This window comes from Artemia franciscana, chromosome 18 (assembly GCF_032884065.1).
Source record: "Artemia franciscana chromosome 18, ASM3288406v1, whole genome shotgun sequence".
NCBI classification, from domain to species: Eukaryota; Metazoa; Arthropoda; class Branchiopoda; order Anostraca; family Artemiidae; genus Artemia; species Artemia franciscana.
The window spans coordinates 36,816,365-36,825,066 of record NC_088880.1 but is presented as its reverse complement, the minus strand read 5'-3'; positions in this window follow the sequence as shown (position 1 = coordinate 36,825,066).

Below are 8,702 nucleotides of genomic sequence, written 5' to 3'. Positions count from 1 at the left end.
CTATTTCTATGAGTCATATGCAAGACGTCATTTTAGAAAAGACTTTTTCACTATTCAATAAATAGATATCAATAGTAGATAGAACAGTGAAAGTTTGATTCTAGCTAGTCTATCTACTATTTCTATGAGTCATATGCAAGACGTCATTTTAGAAAAGACTTTTTCACTATTCAATAAATAGATATCAATAGTAGATAGAACAGTGAAAGTTTGATTCTAGCTAGTCTATCTACTATTTCTATGAGTCATATGCAAGACGTCATTTTAGAAAAGACTTTTTCACTATTCAATAAATAGATATCAATAGTAGATAGAACAGTGAAAGTTTGATTCTAGCTAGTCTATCTACTATTTCTATGAGTCATATGCAAGACGTCATTTTAGAAAAGACTTTTTCACTATTCAATAAATAGATATCAATAGTAGATAGAACAGTGAAAGTTTGATTCTAGCTAGTCTATCTACTATTTCTATGAGTCATATGCAAGACGTCATTTTAGAAAAGACTTTTTCACTATTCAATAAATAGATATCAATAGTAGATAGAACAGTGAAAGTTTGATTCTAGCTAGTCTATCTACTATTTCTATGAGTCATATGCAAGACGTCATTTTAGAAAAGACTTTTTCACTATTCAATAAATAGATATCAATAGTAGATAGAACAGTGAAAGTTTGATTCTAGCTAGTCTATCTACTATTTCTATGAGTCATATGCAAGACGTCATTTTAGAAAAGACTTTTTCACTATTCAATAAATAGATATCAATAGTAGATAGAACAGTGAAAGTTTGATTCTAGCTAGTCTATCTACTATTTCTATGAGTCATATGCAAGACGTCATTTTAGAAAAGACTTTTTCACTATTCAATAAATAGATATCAATAGTAGATAGAACAGTGAAAGTTTGATTCTAGCTAGTCTATCTACTATTTCTATGAGTCATATGCAAGACGTCATTTTAGAAAAGACTTTTTCACTATTCAATAAATAGATATCAATAGTAGATAGAACAGTGAAAGTTTGATTCTAGCTAGTCTATCTACTATTTCTATGAGTCATATGCAAGACGTCATTTTAGAAAAGACTTTTTCACTATTCAATAAATAGATATCAATAGTAGATAGAACAGTGAAAGTTTGATTCTAGCTAGTCTATCTACTATTTCTATGAGTCATATGCAAGACGTCATTTTAGAAAAGACTTTTTCACTATTCAATAAATAGATATCAATAGTAGATAGAACAGTGAAAGTTTGATTCTAGCTAGTCTATCTACTATTTCTATGAGTCATATGCAAGACGTCATTTTAGAAAAGACTTTTTCACTATTCAATAAATAGATATCAATAGTAGATAGAACAGTGAAAGTTTGATTCTAGCTAGTCTATCTACTATTTCTATGAGTCATATGCAAGACGTCATTTAGAAAAGACTTTTTCACTATTCAATAAATAGATATCAATAGTAGATAGAACAGTGAAAGTTTGATTCTAGCTAGTCTATCTACTATTTCTATGAGTCATATGCAAGACGTCATTTTAGAAAAGACTTTTTCACTATTCAATAAATAGATATCAATAGTAGATAGAACTGTGAAAGTTTGATTCTAGCTAGTCTATCTACTATTTCTATGAGTCATATGCAAGACGTCATTTTAGAAAAGACTTATTCACTATTCAATAAATAGATATCAATAGTAGATAGAACAGTGAAAGTTTGATTCTAGCTAGTCTATCTACTATTTCTATGAGTCATATGCAAGACGTCATTTTAGAAAAGACTTTTCACTATTCAATAAATAGATATCAATAGTAGATAGAACAGTGAAAGTTTGATTCTAGCTAGTCTATCTACTATTTCTATGAGTCATATGCAAGACGTCATTTTAGAAAAGACTTTTTCACTATTCAATAAATAGATATCAATAGTAGATAGAACAGTGAAAGTTTGATTCTAGCTAGTCTATCTACTATTTCTATGAGTCATATGCAAGACGTCATTTTAGGAAAAGACTTTTTCACTATTCAATAAATAGATATCAATAGTAGATAGAACAGTGAAAGTTTGATTCTAGCTAGTCTATCTACTATTTCTATGAGTCATATGCAAGACGTCATTTTAGAAAAGACTTTTTCACTATTCAATAAATAGATATCAATAGTAGATAGAACAGTGAAAGTTTGATTCTAGCTAGTCATCTACTATTCCATGAGTCATATGCAAGACGTCATTTTAGAAAAGACTTTTTCACTATTCAATAAATAGATATCAATAGTAGATAGAACAGTGAAAGTTTGATTCTAGCTAGTCTATCTACTATTTCTATGAGTCATATGCAAGACGTCATTTTAGAAAAGACTTTTTCACTATTCAATAAATAGATATCAATAGTAGATAGAACAGTGAAAGTTTGATTCTAGCTAGTCTATCTACTATTTCTATGAGTCATATGCAAGACGTCATTTTAGAAAAGACTTTTTCACTATTCAATAAATAGATATCAATAGTAGATAGAACAGTGAAAGTTTGATTCTAGCTAGTCTATCTACTATTTCTATGAGTCATATGCAAGACGTCATTTTAGAAAAGACTTTTTCACTATTCAATAAATAGATATCAATAGTAGATAGAACAGTGAAAGTTTGATTCTAGCTAGTCTATCTACTATTTCTATGAGTCATATGCAAGACGTCATTTTAGAAAAGACTTTTTCACTATTCAATAAATAGATATCAATAGTAGATAGAACAGTGAAAGTTTGATTCTAGCTAGTCTATCTACTATTTCTATGAGTCATATGCAAGACGTCATTTTAGAAAAGACTTTTTCACTATTCAATAAATAGATATCAATAGTAGATAGAACAGTGAAAGTTTGATTCTAGCTAGTCTATCTACTATTTCTATGAGTCATATGCAAGACGTCATTTTAGAAAAGACTTTTTCACTATTCAATAAATAGATATCAATAGTAGATAGAACAGTGAAAGTTTGATTCTAGCTAGTCTATCTACTATTTCTATGAGTCATATGCAAGACGTCATTTTAGAAAAGACTTTTTCACTATTCAATAAATAGATATCAATAGTAGATAGAACAGTGAAAAGACTTTTCACTATTCAATAAATAGATATCAATAGTAGATAGAACAGTGAAAGTTTGATTCTAGCTAGTCTATCTACTATTTCTATGAGTCATATGCAAGACGTCATTTTAGAAAAGACTTTTTCACTATTCAATAAATAGATATCAATAGTAGATAGAACAGTGAAAGTTTGATTCTAGCTAGTCTATCTACTAGACTAGACTTTTTTCACTATTCAATAAATAGATATCAATAGTAGATAGAACAGTGAAAGTTTGATTCTAGCTAGTCTATCTACTATTTCTATGAGTCATATGCAAGACGTCATTTAGAAAAGACTTTTCACTATTCAATAAATAGATATCAATAGTAGATAGAACAGTGAAAGTTTGATTCTAGCTAGTCTATCTACTATTTCTATGAGTCATATGCAAGACGTCATTTTAGAAAAGACTTTTTCACTATTCAATAAATAGATATCAATAGTAGATAGAACAGTGAAAGTTTGATTCTAGCTAGTCTATCTACTATTTCTATGATCATATGCAAGACGTCATTTTAGAAAAGACTTTTTCACTATTCAATAAATAGATATCATAGTAGATAGAACAATGAAAGTTTGATTCTAGCTAGTCTATCTACTATTTCTATGAGTCATATGCAAGACGTCATTTTAGAAAAGACTTTTTCACTATTCAATAAATAGATATCAATAGTAGATAGAACAGTGAAAGTTTGATTCTAGCTAGTCTATCTACTATTTCTATGAGTCCATTTTAGAAAAGACTTTTTCACTATTCAATAAATAGATATCAATAGTAGATAGAACAGTGAAAGTTTGATTCTAGCTAGTCTATCTACTATTTCTATGAGTCATATGCAAGACGTCATTTTAGAAAAGACTTTTTCACTATCAATAAATAGATATCAATAGTAGATAGAACAGTGAAAGTTTGATTCTAGCTAGTCTATCTACTATTTCTATGAGTCATATGCAAGACGTCATTTTAGAAAAGACTTTTTCACTATTCAATAAATAGATATCAATAGTAGATAGAACAGTGAAAGTTTGATTCTAGCTAGTCTATCTACTATTTCTATGAGTCATTTTAGAAAAGACTTTTTCACTATTCAATAAATAGATATCAATAGTAGATAGAACAGTGAAAGTTTGATTCTAGCTAGTCTATCTACTATTTCTATGAGTCATATGCAAGACGTCATTTTAGAAAAGACTTTTTCACTATTCAATAAATAGATATCAATAGTAGATAGAACAGTGAAAGTGAAAGACTTTTTCACTATTCAATAAATAGATATCAATAGTAGATAGAACAGTGAAAGTTTGATTCTAGCTAGTCTATCTACTATTCTATGAGTCATATGCAAGACGTCATTTTAGAAAAGACTTTTTCACTATTCAATAAATAGATATCAATAGTAGATAGAACAGTGAAAGTTTGATTCTAGCTAGTCTATCTACTATTTCTATGAGTCATATGCAAGACGTCATTTTAGAAAAGACTTTTCACTATTCAATAAATAGATATCAATAGTAGATAGAACAGTGAAAGTTTGATTCTAGCTAGTCTATCTACTATTTCTATGAGTCATATGCAAGACGTCATTTTAGAAAAGACTTTTTCACTATTCAATAAATAGATATCAATAGTAGATAGAACATAGTTTGATTCTAGCTAGTCTATCTACTATTTCTATGAGTCATATGCAAGACGTCATTTTAGAAAAGACTTTTTCACTATTCAATAAATAGATATCAATAGTAGATAGAACAGTGAAAGTTTGATTCTAGCTAGTCTATCTACTATTTCTATGAGTCATTTTAGAAAAGACTTTTTCACTATTCAATAAATAGATATCAATAGTAGATAGAACAGTGAAAGTTTGATTCTAGCTAGTCTATCTACTATTTCTATGAGTCATATGCAAGACATCATTTTAGAAAAGACTTTTTCACTATTCAATAAATAGATATCAATAGTAGATAGAACAGTGAAAGTTTGATTCTAGCTAGTCTATCTACTATTTCTATGAGTCATTTTAGAAAAGACTTTTTCACTATTCAATAAATAGATATCAATAGTAGATAGAACAGTGAAAGTTTGATTCTAGCTAGTCTATCTACTATTTCTATGAGTCATATGCAAGACGTCATTTTAGAAAAGACTTTTTCACTATTCAATAAATAGATATCAATAGTAGATAGAACATAGTTTGATTCTAGCTAGTCTATCTACTATTTCTATGAGTCATATGCAAGACGTCATTTTAGAAAAGACTTTTCACTATTCAATAAATAGATATCAATAGTAGATAGAAACAGTGAAAGTTTGATTCTAGCTAGTCTATCTACTATTCTATGAGTCATATGCAAGACGTCATTTTAGAAAAGACTTTTTCACTATTCAATAAATAGATATCAATAGTAGATAGAACAGTGAAAGTTTGATTCTAGCTAGTCTATCTACTATTTCTATGAGTCATATGCAAGACGTCATTTTAGAAAAGACTTTTTCACTATTCAATAAATAGATATCAATAGTAGATAGAACAGTGAAAGTTTGATTCTAGCTAGTCTATCTACTATTTCTATGAGTCATATGCAAGACGTCATTTTAGAAAAGACTTTTTCACTATTCAATAAATAGATATCAATAGTAGATAGAACAGTGAAAGTTTGATTCTAGCTAGTCTATCTACTATTTCTATGAGTCATTTTAGAAAAGACTTTTTCACTATTCAATAAATAGATATCAATAGTAGATAGAACAGTGAAAGTTTGATTCTAGCTATCTATCTACTATTTTATTATATAACTTTTCTATGAGTGAAAGGTTTGATTCTAGCTAGTCTATCTACTATTTCTATGAGTCATTTTAGAAAAGACTTTTTCACTATTCAATAAATAGATATCAATAGTAGATAGAACAGTGAAAGTTTGATTCTAGCTAGTCTATCTACTATTTCTATGAGTCATATGCAAGACGTCATTTTAGAAAAGACTTTTTCCACTATTCAATAAATAGATATCAATAGTAGATAGAACAGTGAAAGTTTGATTCTAGCTAGTCTATCTACTAGACTTTTTCACTATTCAATAAATAGATATCAATAGTAGATAGAACAGTGAAAGTTTGATTCTAGCTAGTCTATCTACTATTTCTATGAGTCATATGCAAGACGTCATTTTAGAAAAGACTTTTTCACTATTCAATAAATAGATATCAATAGTAGATAGAACAGTGAAAGTTTGATTCTAGCTAGTCTATCTACTATTTCTATGAGTCATATGCAAGACGTCATTTTAGAAAAGACTTTTCACTAGTTCAATAAATAGATATCAATAGTAGATAGAACAGTGAAAGTTTGATTCTAGCTAGTCTATCTACTATTTCTATGAGTCATATGCAAGACGTCATTTTAGAAAAGACTTTTTCACTATTCAATAATAGATATCAATAGTAATAGAACAGTGAAAGTTTGATTCTAGCTAGTCTATCTACTATTTCTATGAGTCATATGCAAGACGTCATTTTAGAAAAGACTTTTTCATTCAATAAATAGATATCAATAGTAATAGAACAGTGAAATTTGATTCTAGCTAGTCTATCTACTATTTCTATGAGTCATATGCAAGACTCATTTTAGAAAGACTTTTTCACTATTCAATAAATAGATATCAATAGTAGATAGAACAGTGAAAGTTTGATTCTAGCTAGTCTATCTACTATTTCTATGAGTCATATGCAAGACGTCATTTTAGAAAAGACTTTTTCACTATTCAATAAATAGATATCAATAGTAGATAGAACAGTGAAAGTTTGATTCTAGCTAGTCTATCTACTATTTCTATGAGTCATATGCAAGACGTCATTTTAGAAAAGACTTTTCACTATTCAATAAATAATATCAATAGTAGATAGAACAGTGAAAGTTTGATTCTAGCTAGTCTATCTACTATTTCTATGAGTCATATGCAAGACGTCATTTTAGAAAAGACTTTTTCACTATTCAATAAATAGATATCAATAGTAGATAGAACAGTGAAAGTTTGATTCTAGCTAGTCTATCTACTATTTCTATGATCATATGCAAGACGTCATTTTAGAAAAGACTTTTTCACTATTCAATAAATAGATATCAATAGTAGATAGAACAGTGAAAGTTTGATTCTAGCTAGTCTATCTACTATTTCTATGAGTCATATGCAAGACGTCATTTTAGAAAAGACTTTTTTCACTATTCAATAAATAGATATCAATAGTAGATAGAACAGTGAAAGTTTGATTCTAGCTAGTCTATCTACTATTTCTATGAGTCATATGCAAGACGTCATTTTAGAAAAGACTTTTTCACTATTCAATAAATAGATATCAATAGTAGAGTAGAACAGTGAAAGTTTGATTCTAGCTAGTCTATCTAGCTATTTCTATGAGTCATATGCAAGACGTCATTTTAGAAAAGACTTTTTCACTATTCAATAAATAGATATCAATAGTAGATAGAACAGTGAAAGTTTGATTCTAGCTAGTCTATCTACTATTTCTATGAGTCATATGCAAGACGTCATTTTAGAAAAGACTTTTTCACTATTCAATAAATAGATATCAATAGTAGATAGAAGAGTGAAAGTTTGATTCTAGCTAGTCTATCTACTATTTCTATGAGTCATATGCAAGACGTCATTTTAGAAAAGACTTTTTCACTATTCAATAAATAGATATCAATAGTAGATAGAACAGTGAAAGTTTGATTCTAGCTATCTATCTACTATTTCTATGAGTCATATGCAAGACGTCATTTTAGAAAAGACTTTTTCACTATTCAATAAATAGATATCAATAGTAGATAGAACAGTGAAAGTTTGATTCTAGCTAGTCTATCTACTATTCTATGAGTCATATGCAAGACGTCATTTTAGAAAAGACTTTTCACTATTCAATAAATAGATATCAATAGTAGATAGAACAGTGAAAGTTTGATTCTAGCTAGTCTATCTACTATTTCTATGAGTCATATGCAAGACGTCATTTTAGAAAAGACTTTTCACTATTCAATAAATAGATATCAATAGTAGATAGAACAGTGAAAGTTTGATTCTAGCTAGTCTATCTACTATTTCTATGAGTCATATGCAAGACGTCATTTAGAAAAGACTTTTTCACTATTCAATAAATAGATATCAATAGTAGATAGAACGAGTGAAAGTTTGATTCTAGCTAGTCTATCTACTATTTCTATGAGTCATATGCAAGACGTCATTTAGAAAAGGACTTTTTCACTATTCAATAAATAGATATCAATAGTAGATAGAACATGGAAAGTTTGATTCTAGCTAGTCTATCTACTATTTCTATGAGTCATATGCAAGACGTCATTTAGAAAAGACTTTTCACTATTCAATAAATAGATATCAATAGTAGATAGAACAGTGAAAGTTTGATTCTAGCTAGTCTATCTACTATTTCTATGAGTCATATGCAAGACGTCATTTTAGAAAAGACTTTTTCACTATTCAATAAATAGATATCAATAGTAGATAGAACATGAAAGTTTGATTCTAGCTAGTCTATCTACTCTTTCTATGAGTCATAAA